The sequence below is a fragment of the Ranitomeya imitator genome, chromosome 7 (assembly GCF_032444005.1).
Source record: "Ranitomeya imitator isolate aRanImi1 chromosome 7, aRanImi1.pri, whole genome shotgun sequence".
Classification (NCBI taxonomy): Eukaryota; Metazoa; Chordata; class Amphibia; order Anura; family Dendrobatidae; genus Ranitomeya; species Ranitomeya imitator.
This window is the reverse complement of record NC_091288.1, coordinates 114,090,459-114,110,657: the sequence shown is the minus strand read 5'-3', so window position 1 is coordinate 114,110,657 and position 20,199 is coordinate 114,090,459. Positions and strand designations below refer to the sequence as shown.

General features: G+C 40.9%; 1 long non-coding RNA gene across 1 annotated transcript in view; it reads right to left on the bottom strand.

Moving 5' to 3' along the window:
- LOC138645886 (uncharacterized) overlaps positions 1-19,930 on the bottom strand; it is a 58,048-nt gene extending 38,118 nt beyond the window's left edge. The window contains exon 1 of the long non-coding RNA XR_011314794.1: positions 19,859-19,930. This is a non-coding gene — a long non-coding RNA (uncharacterized lncRNA). The remainder of the gene's footprint in view (positions 1-19,858) is intronic.
- Positions 19,931-20,199: the final 269 nt, after the last annotated feature.

Below are 20,199 nucleotides of genomic sequence, written 5' to 3'. Positions count from 1 at the left end.
TAGAAGAAAATTAAATAACATAAAAATAAGTCCAGCCCTAGAACTGAATATATGAAAAATATTTATTAAATACAAAAAATAATCAAAAATAATAAAAAATAAATATATAAGAGAAGCATATAGGAAGCTGATGGAAATAAAAAAATTAAATACAAAGAAATTGGTTACCTACTAAGAAAAAATATGTTAATGAGAAAATGCGGTCAAAGGGAATCACCCTACAACCATAGGAGGAACACATAAAATATTTAATTGTTTATTATCATAATAAACTACATGAGGGATGAAAATTTGAAATAAAACCTTTTTATGCAAAATAAAAATAAAAAAACAAAAAAATAAAAAAACAAAAAAATATAGATGATGAAAAAAATATGAAAATAAAAATAAAAAATAAAAAATAAGGAATAAAGAAATAAAAAAGACTGGGAATATAAAGAATAAACATTGAAAATTAAGAATGAAAAAAATTTTTTATATTAAAAAGTAAAAAGTAATTAGTAAATAAATATACAATGTATCAAAAATATAACTAAGATAAATAATAATAAGAAAAACCGGAGAAGAAAATAAATCCTGCAAGAAAATAAATGAAACTAAAGAAGGTATATTAAGAGGCCTTCAAAGGTATCAAATAGCTATGAATATGTATAATATACTGTGCTATATCATAATTCACTGAATAAATATTCTTTTCCCACAAAAAACATACAAACCCGACTCCAGGAAGACAACAGCTCCTCAGGGATAAACAGTAACCATAATGTACATATACACTGTATCATACCATGATTCCCTGGATGAATACTCTTATCAACAAAAAAGCCCAAACCCAGCCACAGGAAAATAGACAAGTCTACAAAAAACTAGAAAAGCCCCATTGTTCGTTAAGGCCTAAAGGATTCATACTCTGTAGTAGGGTGATCCACTTGCATTCTTTTTGTGCAAGTCTCTTACTGATATCCCCCCTTCTATTGCCCACATGTAGCCGGTCTATACCTTTGACTTGAAGCAAATGAGATTGATTGGAATGATGATTACGAAAATGTCTCGCTAGGGGTTTCAATTTTGATATTGCATTGATGTCACTTATCTCAATTTTTTCTGCTGCCTTGATATCCCTAATGTGCTCCAAAACCCGAACACGTAGTTCTCTTGTCGTCATACCTATATACATACGGTCACAGGGGCAAGTAGCTTGATAGATCACCATTGACGTACGGCAGTCTATGTGATGTAAAATTTTATATTCTCGAGTTTTCCCAGAATTGTGGAAGACATCTGTTTTCATAATATATTTACAGGCCTTACAGGAACCACAATTGTATGATCCCCATTTCGGACCCTTCGAATTAAAAATGAAACTAGATGTCGGGGGGACATAATGGCTATGCACTAATGACTCACCCAGAGTCTTACAGCGTCTCGCTACAATAAGAGGTCTTTCTGGTATTATTTTAGATATTTTTGGATCCTGTAGGAGAATGGGCCAAAATTTTGTAAATATGTCAGTCATTTCTTTCCACCTTGAATGATAGTTGGTGACAAAACGTAATTGTTCATCTGTTTCCCTATTCTTCTTTCGGGACATAATTAAAGTTTGTCTATCGGTGTTTCTCGCTCTCATATAAGCCCTATGTACAATATCATTTCTATACCCTCGTTTCAAGAATCTCTTAGTAAGATCCTCCGCTTGCTGTTCAAAAGTTGTGTCTTGATCAAAAATACGCCTCGTCCTAAGAAATTGTCCCGTTGGAATTGCACGAATGACATGGGCGGGATGGGCAGACTGAGCATGTAAAAGTGCATTTACACTGGTTTCTTTCCGATATATAGAAGTGTGGAGATGTCCCAATTCATCAACTCTAATTCCAAGGTCCAGAAAATTAATGGAGTCCTGCTTCACCATCCAGGTAAGTTTGATGTTGTTGTCATTCCTGTTTAAATATTGAAGATAATTATCCAATTCTTCTCGTGGGCCCTGCCAGATAAACAGAATATCGTCTATGAATCGCATCCACAGTATTATTGCACCAGTCATAGTATGATCCTCATTCTGCACATAGTCATGCTCCCATGACCCCATAAAAAGATTTGCGTAGGAATGCGCAAAAGCCGCCCCCATAGCCACGCCTCTTTTTTGTAAGTAAAAACGATCTTTAAAAACGAAATAGTTATGAAACAGTGCATTTTCTAAAAGTTCCATCAAAAACTCAATAAGCAAACCATCAAGGTTACGACTAGATAAATAACGTCTAGCTGCTATCAGACCAAATTCATGCGGTATTGATGTGTATAATGATTCGACGTCACATGTTATAATGTGCATGTCAGAAGTCATATATATACCGTCTAATCTTTGGAGAGCTTCAGTAGTGTCTCTAATATACGATGGTAACTCCGCTACAATGGGCTTCAAATAAAAATCCCAAAACTTAGAGATTGGTTCCAGTAAACTCCCATTCCCAGATATAATAGGGCGACCGGGGGGTCTATCATACTTTTATGGACCTTCGGTAATAAATACAATGTTGGAACAGTTGGTGATTCAGTCCGTAACCCCTCCCAAATCGATTTTGGAATTATTCCATCTTCCAAAGCAGAATCCAAAATAGTAAATAACTTCCTTTGATACAGAAAAGTGGGATCTTGTGATAATCGTTCATAGCAAGATGGATCACCCAATTGTCTAAATGCTTCTCTTTCATATTGTATGGATGGCCATACGACAATATTGCCACCCTTATCGGATGGCTTAAAAACAACTTCTTTCATTTTTGTCAACTCATCAAGTGCCCTTCTCTGTTCATATTGAAGATTATCATATGGTCTTTTGTCAGATATTTTTGTCACCTCATCACATACCATCTTCACAAACACCTCAACCGAAGAGTTTTGTGATAATGGAGGAAAAGTTTTTGATTTTTTCTTTATAAAATTAGGGAATTTACCTGTTGTGTCCTCCTGCTCCGCCATTAAGGCTTCAAGCGCCTGTAAGGCTTCCAATTCCTCTTCTGTGGAAAAAGTGTTAGACATCAGTTTATCAGTATGAAATTTCTTCAATAGAACCTTACGGGCAAATAAAAATGTGTCTTTGATGACCGAAAATTGTTCCAATTTTGCTGTGGGACAAAAACCTAAACCCAAAGATAATACAGAGATCTGAGCGGATGTAAGTTCTATCTCTGTTAAATTGATTACCTTTAGGGTGCCCTCATTGGAAAAATCCTGGTCTCGATGATTCTTCCTCTTAACACCCATAAATCTGGTGTTGTATCCGCTGAATACCTCCGATGAGTCTCCTATCGAGGTATTTGAAGCATTTGATGAGCTGACACTTGCTAGTGATGTAATAGATGTAGATCTCTTGACGCCCGATTTGCCACGCCATTTGTATATTCTCCCATTCTGATAATCATTTAAGTCTCTCTGAAATTTGGTCACTTTGAGTTTTTGAACTTCAGACTCCCATTTAGAAAAAGAAGCATTAAGATCATTATCAAAATTTGTTAATTGTTCAGCAGAGAGATTTTTCTGAATTTTCTCCTGAGTGGATTTAATGTCCATCTCCAATCTATCCACAGTCCTCTTGTCAATTTCAATTAATATTTCCATAAAAGTACGTGAACAAGTGTTACACGCATCTTCCCATTTTTTCAAAAGTGCTTCATCATCTAATGAGAACGATGGGAATACCTGTATACGAAGGCCACGTGGTATCAAATTACGTTGTATATACTGTTCAAGTGAACTTTTGTTCCACCACGACTTGGTCCTCTTATATAGCAATTCCTTCAGACGCGTTTTATCCTCCTGAATATTATCAGGTGTCCCATCGGATGTGTTCCTTCCCACTTCCTTAAAAATGGTATTTAATTGTGACAGCCAATTGGTGTCTCGATTCTTGTAGTCCATATCAATTGGTCTTTTCAACACAATAAGCAATAAATCCTATACAGAAAAGAAATACCAAATAATATTAAAAATAAATCAAAAAAAGTAAATATTCAACAAAAACCATATATCCCAAAGGAAAATATTTACTGACAACAAATACAAAATTAAATTAATAAATTTTATTATTAAACATAGACATAACACAATTAATAATATTTTTATTTCTGTTAAAAATATACATACATATATATATATACATATATATATGTGACATTTAAAATAAAATGCAACAGTATGTGGGGGGGCTACGGCACACAACCGGCTGATACAAAAGTAATTTATATATACCAAGTGGATGTAGATATGATTAATCAAACAATATAACGGCTACTTAATATAGAAAATTGTTCACAAAAAAAATATACAAAATATATATAAAAAAATAAATAAATAATGTTTCACATATCAGTACATATTCAGTAAACAATATTTCATATATAAAAAATTTTTTTTTACAAATAAGAAATACAATATGTATACATAATCCAAATATAGAAGCTTTCTCTAGAGGGATACAACAATCGTCAGATGCACACCCATGTCTGATAATCCTATAATTAATACATAATGGACAGTATGAAAAATATGTGAAAATGTGTATACAAAAAATGTGAAAAAGTAAAAAATGGAAAAATAAAAAATAAAAACTATATCAAAAACAAATATGTGAATAAATCTATCAATATATGAAAATGCAAAAATGTGTAAAAATAAAAAAATAAAAAAATATATACTGCAAAGGTGTAAACCAATATGTGATTATATATGTGTTGATTAATACACTAAATGTATTTCTAGTGATAATATTAAGTAAAAAAATATATAAATAAATAAAAACAAAAAATACACTGCCAAAATGATGATATAAAATTAATAAATAAAGAAATAATTCAATCAATAATTAGTTATATTCAAAGAAATGGCATCCGACGAGAGTTGATCCCACAAAAAAATCTTCCACAAGGTGGACACATGAATGGCATAACATACAAGGTAGACTCAAATCAAATAGCACAATGCAAGCCGTATATACCAACCAGTAAATGAGTGCCACAGCCCCCTCACACACCACTCCAACGCACGTTTCGCAACCGCTTCGTCAGGGAGTGGTGTGTGTAGGGTGCGACCGCTTTATATAGCAACCAAGCAGCTGTAAACTATCAAAGAAACCGGGACGCTATAATTATATGGCGCCGATAACAGCGCACGCACCCAGCTCCGCCCCCGGACCCGCAGACCGGAAGTGCGTCACCGAGTGCGGCCAAAGGTCACAGTCAGCGACGCACCGGATCCCCAGGACCAGGACGGAGCGCAGAAAAAATTGAGATAAGTGACATCAATGCAATATCAAAATTGAAACCCCTAGCGAGACATTTTCGTAATCATCATTCCAATCAATCTCATTTGCTTCAAGTCAAAGGTATAGAACGGCTACATGTGGGCAATAGAAGGGGGGATATCAGTAAGAGACTTGCACAAAAAGAATGCAAGTGGATCACCCTACTACAGAGTATGAATCCTTTAGGCCTTAACGAACAATGGGGCTTTTCTAGTTTTTTGTAGACTTGTCTATTTTCCTGTGGCTGGGTTTGGGCTTTTTTGTTGATAAGAGTATTCATCCAGGGAATCATGGTATGATACAGTGTATATGTACATTATGGTTACTGTTTATCCCTGAGGAGCTGTTGTCTTCCTGGAGTCGGGTTTGTATGTTTTTTGTGGGAAAAGAATATTTATTCAGTGAATTATGATATAGCACAGTATATTATACATATTCATAGCTATTTGATACCTTTGAAGGCCTCTTAATATACCTTCTTTAGTTTCATTTATTTTCTTGCAGGATTTATTTTCTTCTCCGGTTTTTCTTATTATTATTTATCTTAGGGTACCGTCACACAGTGCAATTTTGATCGCTACGACGGCACGATTTGTGACGTTCGAGCGATATAGTTACGAGATCGCAGTGTCTGACACGCTCCTGCGATCAGGGACCCCGCTGAGAATCGTACGTCGTAGCAGATCGTTTGAAACTTTCTTTCGTCGTCTAGTGTCCCGCTGTGGCGGCATGATCGCATGGTGTAACATATATCGTATACGATGTGCGCATAGTAACCAACGGCTTCTACATCGCACATACGTCATGAAATTATCGCTCCAGCGTCGTAGATTGCAAAGTGTGACAGCAGTCTACGACGCTGGAGCGATATTGTTACGACGCTGGAGCGTCACGGATCGTACCGTCGTAGCGATGAAAATTGCACTGTGTGACGGTACCCTTAGTTATATTTTTGATACATTGTATATTTATTTACTAATTACTTTTTACTTTTTAATATAAAAAATTTTTTTCATTCTTAATTTTCAATGTTTATTCTTTATATTCCCAGTCTTTTTTATTTCTTTATTCCTTATTTTTTATTTTTTATTTTTATTTTCATATTTTTTTCATCATCTATATTTTTTTGTTTTTTTATTTTTTTGTTTTTTTAATTTTATTTTGCATAAAAAGGTTTTATTTCAAATTTTCATCCCTCATGTAGTTTATTATGATAATAAACAATTAAATATTTTATGTGTTCCTCCTATGGTTGTAGGGTGATTCCCTTTGACCGCATTTTCTCATTAACATATTTTTTCTTAGTAGGTAACCAATTTCTTTGTATTTAATTTTTTTATTTCCATCAGCTTCCTATATGCTTCTCTTATATATTTATTTTTTATTATTTTTGATTATTTTTTGTATTTAATAAATATTTTTCATATATTCAGTTCTAGGGCTGGACTTATTTTTATGTTATTTAATTTTCTTCTATAATAAAAATAAATTTTGATCATTATTTTTTATTCATTTTTTATACCCCTTGTTAATATATTCTTATGCATTTTTTACAGGATCCTTCGGGATAAATGAAATCATCGATTACATTATAAATGCATATAATTATATATTTTTTTTAAAAAAACATATATTTTACGAGTTTTTCATATTTCTTATGTGGTTATTATTTATTTTTGTTTTGTATCCAAGTGCGGTATTTATATTCTGCTAATCGGCATATTAATTGCCATTATTCATTACAAATCATTTTGTCTGGTGCCCTTAGTTGTGCCCTTCACTAATGTGGCTGCGGGTACGCTGTGCGCCGATCGGCGCATGCGTGCGCTCCGTCCTGGTCCTGGGGATCCGGTGCGTCGCTGACTGTGACCTTTGGCCGCACTCGGTGACGCACTTCCGGTCTGCGGGTCCGGGGGCGGAGCTGGGCGCGTGCGCTGTTATCGGCGCCATATAATTATAGCGTCCCGGTTTCTTTGATAGTTTACAGCTGCTTGGTTGCTATATAAAGCGGTCGCACCCTACACACACCACTCCCTGACGAAGCGGTTGCGAAACGTGCGTTGGAGTGGTGTGTGAGGGGGCTGTGGCACTCATTTACTGGTTGGTATATACGGCTTGCATTGTGCTATTTGATTTGAGTCTACCTTGTATGTTATGCCATTCATGTGTCCACCTTGTGGAAGATTTTTTTGTGGGATCAACTCTCGTCGGATGCCATTTCTTTGAATATAACTAATTATTGATTGAATTATTTCTTTATTTATTAATTTTATATCATCATTTTGGCAGTGTATTTTTTGTTTTTATTTATTTATATATTTTTTTACTTAATATTATCACTAGAAATACATTTAGTGTATTAATCAACACATATATAATCACATATTGGTTTACACCTTTGCAGTATATATTTTTTTATTTTTACACATTTTTGCATTTTCATATATTGATAGATTTATTCACATATTTGTTTTTGATATAGTTTTTATTTTTTATTTTTCCATTTTTTACTTTTTCACATTTTTTGTACACACATTTTTACATATTTTTCATACTGTCCATTATGAATTAATTATAGGATTATCAGACATGGGTGTGCATCTGACGATTGTTGTATCCCTCTAGAGAAAGCTTCTATATTTGGATTATGTATACATATTGTATTTCTTATTTGTAAAAAAAAATTTTTTATATATGAAATATTGTTTACTGAATATGTACTGATATGTGAAACATTATTTATTTATTTTTTTATATATATATTTTGTATATTTTTTTTGTGAACAATTTTCTATATTAAGTAGCCGTTATATTGTTTGATTAATCATATCTACATCCACTTGGTATATATAAATTACTTTTGTATCAGCCGGTTGTGTGCCGTAGCCCCCCCACATACTGTTGCATTTTATTTTAAATGTCACATATATATATGTATATATATATGTATGTATATTTTTTAACAGAAATAAAAATATTATTAATTGTGTTATGTCTATGTTTAATAATAAAATTTATTAATTTAATTTTGTATTTGTTGTCAGTAAATATTTTCCTTTGGGATATATGGTTTTTGTTGAATATTTACTTTTTTGATTTATTTTTAATATTATTTGGTATTTCTTTTCTGTATAGGATTTATTACCTATACTAGAACATTGGCTGGAGGCCAGGATCAAAGCACTAGGTGGAGTTAAATAGAGCAGCACCTAACGACTTCCCCACATCACCTGAGGAAGGAAACTCAGAAGCCGCAGTACCACTCTCCTCCACCAACGGAAGCTCATAGAGAGAATCAGCCGAAGTACCACTTGTGACCACAGGAGGGAGCTCTGCCACAGAATTCACAACAGGAATGATGCTGCATGATGCATGGGGAAAATCAATATTGAATACCATATGAAATGTGCACACCTAATATGTAGGAACGAATAACAATATTTTATTAACACCAAGAACACACAATTAATTAAAAAAAAGATAGCAACAATACAACACCCCTAAGGGTACCGTCACAGTGCAATTTTGATCGCTACGACGGCACGATTCGTGACGTTCGAGCGATATAGTTACGATATCGCAGTGTCTGACACGCTCCTGCGATCAGGGACCCCGCTGAGAATCGTACGTCGTAGCAGATCGTTTGAAACTATCTTTCGTCGTCTAGTGTCCCGCTGTGGCGGCATGATCGCATGGTGTAACATATATCGTATACGATGTGCGCATAGTAACCAACGGCTTCTACATCGCACATACGTCATGAAATTATCGCTCCAGCGTCGTACATTGCAAAGTGTGACAGCAGTCTACGACGCTGGAGCGATATTGTTACGATGCTGGAGCGTCACGAATCGTGCCGTCGTAGCGATCAAAATTGCAGTGTGTGACGGTACTCTAAGTCCAAAGAGGGTCAGTGCGGCAAGATATGGGTAGAGATATGATTAGGAAAGATCAATACAGAAATAAATAAATAATCATCACAAGAATCTGGCAAGAGTGTCTCTAGACAAAAGATGAGTTATACCTGTTCAGAGGATATGAAACAGATATAAAGATGCATAAACAGCCAAGATTGGGAGTCCCCAATTTTGGCATACAAAGCATACAAAATGTAATAGACCCTGTTTCGTGTAGGGAAGTTCCCAAATAGATGATAGTGGTGTGTGCTAAGCCACAGGAGGGGGAATGGATGGAGGGATGATGAAATTGCCAGCCATGGATGGGTTAAATAAAGGAAAACCCAGTAGTGGAGAAAACATTCAGCAGAAATGTCACAAGCAGTGAGAAATATATATAACACCATGAAAGACAGTCAGATCATCAGGCCACCATGGTAAGTACTCAGCCCCAGGACTGGCAGTGCGTGGGAGGCGCAGCTTCGTCATGGGAATTATGTTCAGTATGCGTTAGTCAGCAGACATATATAGGCATATCAATGAGCAGATTATTAAACATAAGTGGTTACTGGAGTGCATCGCATAGCTGGCATAAGCACCATATGGAGGCATGTGCAGCAAGACCAGCTGACCGTGATGTGCAGCCCGGGTTGGCGCCTGCACTCAGAGGCAGTGTGTAAAGAGAACCAGGACGGCTCTGCAGCCCCCCAGGGTCCTGGTCGTCGCAGTGGTATTGCTTTCCTCTTGGGGAGATTGATGCTACGTTCGGAGGCAAAGAAGGATAACTGCATCCAGGTATCACAAACATGCAACACATTTCACACTCCCGTCCACCAGGGGGAGCTTTTACTCCTATTTATTAGGTCAATCCCCATATATATATAACTGGTAGTCTGTAGGGAAAGTTAGTCAGTTCCAGACAGAAGTGAGTTCCTGACAGAGCTCCAGACAGGAGTTCTGTTAGTTCCAGACCAGAGACTGAGGAGGATGGAAGGTTAACAGAGCTGTGCATTACCTCAGAGCTGCAGCTCCCAGAAAGAGACATTGAAAGGCAGAATCGTATTGCAGAGAGTGTGAAGGAAGTCGAAGCAAAGGAGAGGATACCAGAAGGGGAACAGCCCCGCTCAAGCTGTCTCCTTCTGAGGCGCAAAATCCCGGTAGCCGAAACACTGAGGAAGTAAGGACCTCTACGCCTTATTTCAGAGACCGGCATGCTAACTAATTGCAGGTTACCTGTCCGCACCTACACCCAGGAGGCACGGTGACACCTACAGAGCCGGGTTATCTAAGAGACCCTATAAACAGGCTCAAGTCACCAGTCATACGGGTTTTGCCCTATCCTTTATGGGGGACAGAGAGAATGAAACACCACATCTGTGAGTCACTTATGTGAAGCCATAGGCAGATAGGGACTACACCACCGCAGCGCAAGGGAAGGCTACTGATTTCCACCTGGACAAGGGGACTCTGGACTTGCCTCCAAACCGGCCGGAATATGCCTGCCCTGTGATCTGGTGCCCTGGACAGTGGATGCTGAAGTCTTCAGTAATGGTAAAGAGACTGCAACCTTGTGTCCCTGTTCTTCTCTGTGCCTCTCACCATCCACTATCTACACACAGGGAAGCCCTGGGGACATACTTCACCTGTGGGAAGGTATACCATCCAGCTGCCATAACATCACCCCAGCGGACCCCTTAAAGCAGCGTTGGTCACCCTGACCAAGTACCACAGGTGGCGTCACGAACATCAACTCTATCCCTTTAAAGACCTTTCCCTTTTACACGGACGTCCCAGGGCCACGGACCGGGTCAGCCACCGTGACATCCCCCCAGTGAACATCGGACCCGGTACCGAGTACCCCGCTGCCCTGACTGGGCGATCCAACTTGGAGTCATGAAAAAAGGATCTACTAAAGCCTGAAAATTGGGTCATGTGCGCCTAAAGACTGTGCCAGAATTGTGCCTGAACTGTGATTTATTGAAAGACTGTGTATTGCAAAAAGACTGCCAAAATTGCCACCAAAACCGCCACAATTACAGCACCATGAGGAGCGCTGGAGAAGAAGGGCCTGCCATCGTAGATGGGAACTAACTGAGAAGCGTGAAAAATAATGGCCGCCCAGTCCAAATATCTCTGTACCCTGAGGACATGTCCGCCAGTAACAGAGATCCGTCTCCTGATCCTAAATGGCGGGAGGAGACAAAGAAGAAGGAACCGCCCCCGGAGGAGAGAGCGGGAAAGAGACCAGGACGCAGGGAGCAGCGTGGAGGACGCCATGGCCAGCAGCCCGGAACAAGAGTGTGGGGTGGAAGCGGAGGACTCCCCCAGCCACCTGGAAAGACCCCGCAGCCAGGCATCACCAGTTGGCCCTGAATTCCTGCTGGCCAGGGTGGAAGAGCTCATCGACCAGCTCCTACAGATGCAGCTGAGCACCAAAGCCACGTGTCAGACGACACCCGCGGAAGACCTGCCAGCGGCGCTCCCTGTCCAATAGCCTCCAACACCGACGGAGAAGACCGGCACCGGAGATACCGCAGCCAGTAAGGACACCAACCCTGCCCCGGTAGCCGATGAACTGTTGATAGGCCCCATTGCAGCTCCACCTCCCTACAGGTCCAGCCGGATCCAAAACCTGGGGCAATGGGACCAGCCTACGGGGATGGAGCAGTTTTTAAAGGCCCCAATTCAACCCACCAACCTACCTGGGAGGTCTACGCGGAAAAGACAGTTTACCGCAGGGTCAATCTGGGACCTGATCTCATGGGGATCCTTGGGAGGAAGGAGAGTGAGGGAGAAACCCTGGAGGTCCTGAGCTGGGACAAGTGCCAGCGGCAGCTCACCCGCCAATGGGAGGAAAAGGAGGAAGAACACCAGGCCCAGCGCAGAGCCTTTGATAAAAGGGATCTGCAGGTCAAGGCCCAGGCCCACAAGACCGCTATGTCAACCAGACCCCGCTTAAGCAGGGCATCGTGGTAACCTTCAAGCTAAAAGGAGGCTGAGGTTTCATAAAAGAGCAGGGACTGTATGCGGAAATCTTCATTAACAGGAGGGACGTGGAGTCCCACCTTTGGGAAGGACACCCAGAAAGGGATCTTTACCCTGGAGATCACGTCACATACACCAGGCACTTTGGCGCAAAAGGGTGGTACGCTCTAAATGTACACAAGTGCAAGGACTCCATGCCCAAGCTGCCTAGCAGCAAGACATCAGCCGTGCCTCCTCATGCAGTAACAGCGCCCTCTTGTGCTAAAGCCGCTGCAATCACCACCACTCCCATTGTCACCCCTGCCTGCACCACCACTAAAACCATGGTGTGTACCATCACCACTACGGAGACTGCAGTAGGCACTGGGCCAACCATCACCTGCACCAAAGCTGTTGTGGAACGGAGGTGAGTAGGCACCCAAACCCCCGTCAGGAGTGCAGACGCACCCTATGTAGCACCTGGTAGCCGCCCGTACCCTAAGGGATTGCCATTACCCGTGCTACCCCAGTAAACCACAGGAAAACTTGCAAAATGATGGTAAATAGTTCACTGTTAATTTCTTGCTGCTAAAGTTTATTGAACCCGGCCAGGGTTATTCCTTAAAGGGGTCCTCAGTTTTAAGAGGATCCTAAGTTTTGCACAAGTTGCCTTAACGAACTGGGAATCATGAACTGTGCATGATCAGAACATTGTTGTAATTAGTTTCCACCTTCTTAAAGGTGCTTCCTACTGGTTTAACAAAAAGAAGCTTTTAAAGAAAGAGACTGCTTCTAAAGAGACTGTTTCTAATATTGCTAGAAAGTGTTTTGTTTTCCAGAGACCTCAAGAAAAACCTGTTTGGCGTGGCAGGATTCCAGGTCAGGATACACGCCTTATAGCCCGCCCAAAGCCAATGTTGAGGGTTAATGACGGGTCCCTCGCATCGCTGCTGCTGTTTCTAAAGTTTTAATTGACTTGAATATTAATATGATTGATACTTTGCACTACCTCATTAAAAGAGACTTGTTATGATTCGGTGACCTTGAAGCTGCATGAGAACTTTCACTGGAGAAGTTGGCCACTATACTGACCGCAATCCTGAACTTAACAGCGCAACTAGAAGTAGCCGTGGAGTGTACCTAACACACCTAGACACCTCGTCACAGCCGGAGGACTAAATACCCCTAAAGATGGAAATAGGAATACTATCTTGCCTCAGAGAAAATCCCCAAAGGATAGACAGCCCCCCACAAATATTGGCGGTGAGTTGGAGAGGAAAAAACATACACAGGCAGAAAAACAGGATTTAGCACAGGAGGCCACTTCTAGCTAGATAGGACAGGATAGGACAGAGTTCTGTGCGGTCAGTATAAAAACCCTTCAAAAACATCCACAGCAGAATATACAAAAACTTCCTACATCTAACTAAAGATGTAGGAGCGTAAATCTGCAACTCCAGTGAATCCTACAATCAGAGCAGGAATAAAACTGAAACAAGCACACAGCAGTGTGCCACAGATACAAAAACCAAACACTTATCTTTGCTGAATTTGGCAGCAAGCAGGAGAAGCCAGAAAGTGATCGAAAACTTCACAAGGAACATTTACAACTGGCAAGGGCTAAAGGATCCTGCACACCTAAATATCCCAGTCAAAATTGTAATCATCAGATACACCTGGCCAGGACTGCGACTCAGAGACAACTGCATTCCCACCTACAACCACTGGAGGGAACCCAAGAGCAGAATTCACAACAGTAACCACCCCTTGAGGAGGGGTCACCGAACCCTCACCAGGGCCCCCAGGATGATCAGGACGAGCCAGATGAAAGGCACAGACCAAATCAGCAGCAGGGACATCATAGGCAAAAACCCAAGAATTATCCTCCTGGCCATAACCCTTCCATTTGACCAGGTACTGAAGCTTCCGCCTCGAAAAACGGGAATCCAAAATCTTCTCAACAACATATTCCAACTCCCCATCAACCAACACAGGGGCCAGAGGATCAACAGAGGGAACAACGGGCTCCACATATTTCCGCAACAAAGATCTATGGAAGACATTATGGATAGCAAAAGAGGCCGGAAGCGCCAGTCGAAAAGACACCGGATTAATAATCTCAGAAATCCTATAAGGACCAATAAACCGAGGCTTAAACTTAGGAGAAGAAACCTTCATAGGAACATGACGGGAAGACAACCAGACCAGATCCCCAACCCGAAGCCAGGAACCAGCACACCGACGTCGATTAGCAAAACGTTGAGCCTCCTCTTGAGACAACACCAACTTGTCCACCACATGAGCCCAAATCTGCTGCAACCTGTCCACCACAGAATCCACACCAGGACAGTCAGAAGGCTCAACCTGCCCAGAAGAAAAACGAGGATGAAAACCAAAATTACAAAAGAAAGGCGAAACCAAGGTAGCAGAACTAGCCCGATTATTAAGGGCAAACTCTGCCAATGGCAAGAAGGCCACCCAATCATCCTGATCAGCAGACACAAAGCATCTCAAATAAGTCTCCAAGGTCTGATTAGTTCGCTCGGTCTGGCCATTTGTCTGAGAATGAAATGCAGAAGAAAAAGACAAATCAATGCCCAGACTAGCACAAAAGGCCTGCCAAAACCTAGAAACAAACTGGGAACCTCTGTCGGACACAATATTCTCTGGAATACCATGCAAACGAACCACATGCTGAAAGAACAAAGGAACCAAATCTGAAGAGGAAGGCAATTTAGGCAAGGGCACCAAATGAACCATCTTAGAGAACCGGTCACAAACAACCCAGATAACAGACATCTTCTGGGAGACCGGAAGATCAGAAATAAAATCCATCGAAATATGCGTCCAGGGCCTCTCAGGGACTGGCAATGGCAAAAGCAACCCACTAGCACGGGAACAACAAGGCTTGGCCAGCGCACAAGTCCCACAGGACTGCACAAAAGAACGCACATCACGTGACAATGAAGGCCACCAAAAGGACCTACCAACCAAATCTCTGGTGCCAAAAATGCCAGGATGACAAGTTAACATGGAACAGTGAACCTCAGAAATCACTCTACTAGTCCATCTGTCAGGAACAAACAATTCCCCACAGGACAACGGTCAGGTTTGTCAGCCTGAAATTCCTGAAGAACCCGTCGTAAATCAGGGGAAATGGCAGAAAGGACCAACCCCTCTTTCAGAATACCGACCGGCTCTAAGACCTCAGGAGAATCAGGCAAAAAACTTCTAGAGAGGGCATCAGCCTTAATATTCTTAGAACCCGGAAGGTACGAGACCACGAAATCAAATCGGGAAAAAAACAAGGACCATCGAGCCTGTCTAGGATTCAGCCATTTAGCAGACTCGAGGTAAATCAAATTCTTATGATCGGTCAAGACCACAATACGACGCTTAGCTCCCTCAAGCCAATGTCGCCACTCCTCAAATGCCCACTTCATAGCCAACAACTCCCGATTGCCGACATCATAATTGCGTTCAGCAGGCGAAAACTTACAGAAAAGAAGGCGCACGGTTTCATTAAGGAACCAACAGGATCCCTCTGAGACAAAACGGCCCCTGCCCCAATCTCAGAAGCGTCAACCTCAACCTGAAACGGAAGAGAAACATCCGGTTGGCGCAACACTGGAGCAGAAGTAAATCCTACGTTTAAGCTCCTGAAAGGCAGAGACAGCCGCAGAGGACCAATTCGCCACATCAGCGCCTTTCTTCGTCAAATCGGTCAAGGGTTTAACCACGCTGGAAAAATTAGCAATGAAACGGCGATAAAAATTTGCAAAACCCAAAAATTTCTGAAGGCTCTTCACGGATGTGGGCTGAATCCAATCATGAATGGCCTGAACCTTAACTGGATCCGTCTCTATAGACGAGGGAGAAAAAATGAAGCCCAAAAAAGAGACTTTCTGCACCCCAAAGAGACACTTAGACCCTTTCACAAACAGGGCATTGTCACGAAGGATCTGAAATATCATCCTGACCTGTTGCACATGAGACTCCCAATCATCGGAAAAAATCAAAATATCGTCCAAATATACAATCAAGAATTTATCAAGATAAGTCCGGAAGATATCATGCATGAAGGACTGAAAAACAGATGGAGCATTAGAGAGTCCGAATTGCATCACAAGGTATTCAAAATGGCCTTCAGGTGTGTTAAACGCAGTTTTCCATTCATCACCCTGCTTAATACGAACCAGATAATATGCCCCCCGAAGGTCAATCTTCGTAAACCATCTAGCTCCCTTAATCCTAGCAAACAAATCAGAAAGCAAAGGTAAAGGGTATTGAAACTTGACCGTGATTTTATTCAAGAGGCGATAATCTATACAGGGTCTCAAGTAACCATCTTTTTTAGCAACAAAAAAGAACCCCGCTCCCAACGGTGAAGAAGATGGTCGAATATGCCCTTTCTCCAAAGACTCCTTAATATAGCTCCGCATGGCGGTATGTTCAGGCACAGATAGGTTGAAAAGTCGACCCTTAGGAAACTTACAGCCTGGAATCAAGTCAATAGCACAATCGCATTCCCTGAGCGGTGGAAGGAAACTGGACTTGGGCTCATCGAATACATCCTGAAAATCAGACAAAAACTCTGGAATTTCAGAAGGTGAAGAAGAGGAGATTGACATCAAAGGAACATCATTATGAACCCCCTGACAACCCCAACTAGTCACAGACATGGACTTCCAGTCCAACACAGGATTATGTACCTGCAACCACGGAAAACCCAGCACTATAACATCATGCAAGTTATGCAACACCAGAAATCGACAATCTTCCTGATGGGCTGGCGCCATGCGCATGGTTACCTGTGTCCAAAACTGGGGCTTATTTTTAGCCAAGGGTGTAGCATCAATGCCCCTTAAAGGAATAGGGTTCTGCAAAGGCTGCAAGGGAAAACCACAACGCTTGGCAAACTCAAAATCCATTAAATTCATGGAGGCGCCTGAATCCACAAACGCCATGACAGAAAATGACGACAATGAGCAGATCAAGGACACAGAAAACAAAAATTTAGGTTGTACAGTACTGATGGTAATTGAACTGGCGATCCTCTTTGTCCGCTTAGGGCAGACAGAAATGACATGAAAAGCATCGCCACAATAATAACACAACCTATTTTGATGTCTGAAACCTTGTCGTTCCATTCTAGACAGAATTCTATCACATTGCATAGGCTCAGGAATTTGCTCTAACGCCACAGCGTGCACAGTTCTGCGCTCCCGCAGGCGTCGGTCAATCTGAATGGCCAGAGACATAGAATCACTCAGACCGGAAGGCGTGGGAAACCCCACCATAACATCTTTAACGGATTCAGAAAGCCCCCTTCTGAAAATTGCCGCCAAAGCATCATTATTCCATTTAGTCAACACAGACCATTTTCTGAATTTCTGACAATGCAATTCGGCCGCCTCTTGACCCTGAGACAGGGCCAACAAGGTCTTCTCAGCTTGATCCACAGAATTAGGCTCATCATATAAATAATCCTAAAGCCTGAAAAAAGGAGTCAATATTAAGCAAAGCCGGATTCCCAGATTCCAGGGAAAACGCCCAATCCTGCAGGTCGCCACGCAGCAGGGAGATTACGATTTTCACCTGCTGAATGGAATCACCAGAGGATCGAGGTCTCAGGGCAAAAAACAGTTTACAGTTGTTTTTGAAAATCAAAAATTTAGACCTGTCACCAGAAAACAAATCAGGAGTAGGAATCTTCGGTTCTAAAGCAGGAGTCTAAACAATATAATCAGAAATACCTTGCACCTTAACAGCAAGCTGGTCTACACGAGAAGCTAATTCCTGAACATTCATGCTTGCACCAGGCTCCTCAGCCACCCAGATATTAAGAGGGAAGAGAACACAAAACAGACTGGAGAAAAAAATGGTTCAAGAGCTTCCTTCCCTTCTTCTGAGATGCATTTAACTCATTCTGGGCCAGTTGTACTGTTATGATTCGGTGACCTTGGAGCTGCATGAGAACTTTCACTGGAGAAGGTGGCCACTATACTGACCGCAATCCTGAACTTAACAATGCAACTAGAAGTAGCCGTGGAGTGTACCTAACACACCTAGACACCTCGTCACAGCCGGAGGACTATATACCCCTAAAGATGGAAATAGGAATACTATCTTGCCTCAGAGAAAATCCCCAAAGGATAGACAGCCCCCCACAAATATTGGTGGTGAGTCGGAGAGGAAAAAACATACAGAGGCAGAAAAACAGGATTTAGCACAGGAGGCCTCTTCTAGCTAGATAGGACAGGATAGGACAGAGTTCTGTGCGGTCAGTATAAAAACCCTTCAAAAACATCCACAGCAGATTATACAAAAACTTCCTACATCTAACTAAAGATGTAGGAGCGTAAATCTGCAACTCCAGTGAATCCTACAATCAGAGCAGGAATAAAACTGAAACAAGCACACAGCAGTGTGCCACAGATACAAAAACCAAACACTTATCTTTGCTGAATTTGGCAGCAAGCAGTAGAAGCCAGAAAGTGATCCAACACTTCACAAGGAACATTGACAACTGGCAAGGGCTAAAGGATCCTGCACACCTAAATATCCCAGTCAAAATTGTAATCATCAGATACACCTGGCCAGGACTGCGACTCAGAGACAACTGCATTCCCACCTACAACCACTGGAGGGAACCCAAGAGCAGAATTCACAACAGAGACTTGAATATTGTTGGAACCCTTAAAGGGAATTTTTAGTCGTTGCAGTTTGCTAGAATATATATTAAAGAGTTAATATAGTTAATAGTGATGAGAGTTGAGATTTCACTTTAGATAGGATCGTGTTTTAGGTAGCTAATATCCTGATGCACTTTTGATAAAATGAAGAGAATAAAGTAACCCGCGGGGGTTGGACGAGAAAATTTGAGATAGTATACCCATAAGGGTCATCACCTTGTGTAGTTAGTTAATGTACTATGTACTGTTTTATTAGATTGTTCCTAGAAGTGGATTTACAATGTAAATAAGTTAATGCAACGTTCAAGTGTCCTCACCTCCCATAAAGGGAAGCTTAGAAATAGTATTAACTTGTTTTATACCATTTCAAAAATTTGTATGTCTTTTGCTAACCTGTAACTGTTGTTTTCTTTTCCCAGTCCAGGAGTACTGGATTTAACGGGGGGAGTGCGGAGTCCCAGGGTCCTGGTCGTCGCAGTGGTATTGCTTTCCTCTCGGGGTGCTTCGGAGTTCCAGCTCTTCGCTGAAGGGATTTTCCCTGCTAGTCAAACACCATTTGTATTTCTGCTGTGTGTTTTGGTGTGTTTTCACATATGGCCTTTTAGGGAGCCAGGTCCGAGGTGCTGGTTTTGGTTGTGTGGTTAGGATCTAGTCTGTACAGGGAAAAGTAGGGTGTGCCTGCAGCTTCTCTGTGTTGTACGCTTTATTATTCCTTTCCCCTTATATGAGTGAGTTAAGTACATAACAATAACATAATGCTGTCATAGGTCGTTAACCGGCTTAAGGGATATTTCGAATTTAAAAAGTAATGACATATTGGTAGCAATTTCCATCGCTTTATGATCAGTGGAGGGGGATTGGTCCTCTGGGTCCCCAATGATCCTAAGAATAAATAGAATTTAGGTTGTATCCCCTTCTAGCTTCATTTTTTCATCTACCTTCCTAACAATATGTCATCACTTTATATTATATGCAATTAACAGAATACAGAATTCAGCCTTACTTACAGAAGCTTTTCAAGTTCTTTCCTCAGACGTTTTCTATCCATTAAGCCTTTACGGACAAAGTTAACAGTCCTGTGAATGAGGTGCTGACATGAGTATATGAGCTATCATATCAAGAAAAGTTTTATTTTACATAATGTGTACATCTTTGTATAGAATTCTTCTTCATAGCTAAAATAAAATACTGGGCTCCCAGAGGGAGAATGCAATAAAGGAGTTATGCAGAACTATATTTTCTTTTACTATGAGCCAAAAGACTAATAGATATGTAACAAAACACTAACAATTAGAGGGCACCATCCACAACAGTATTCTATGTGCTTAACCTGCAGCATGTCGAAAAC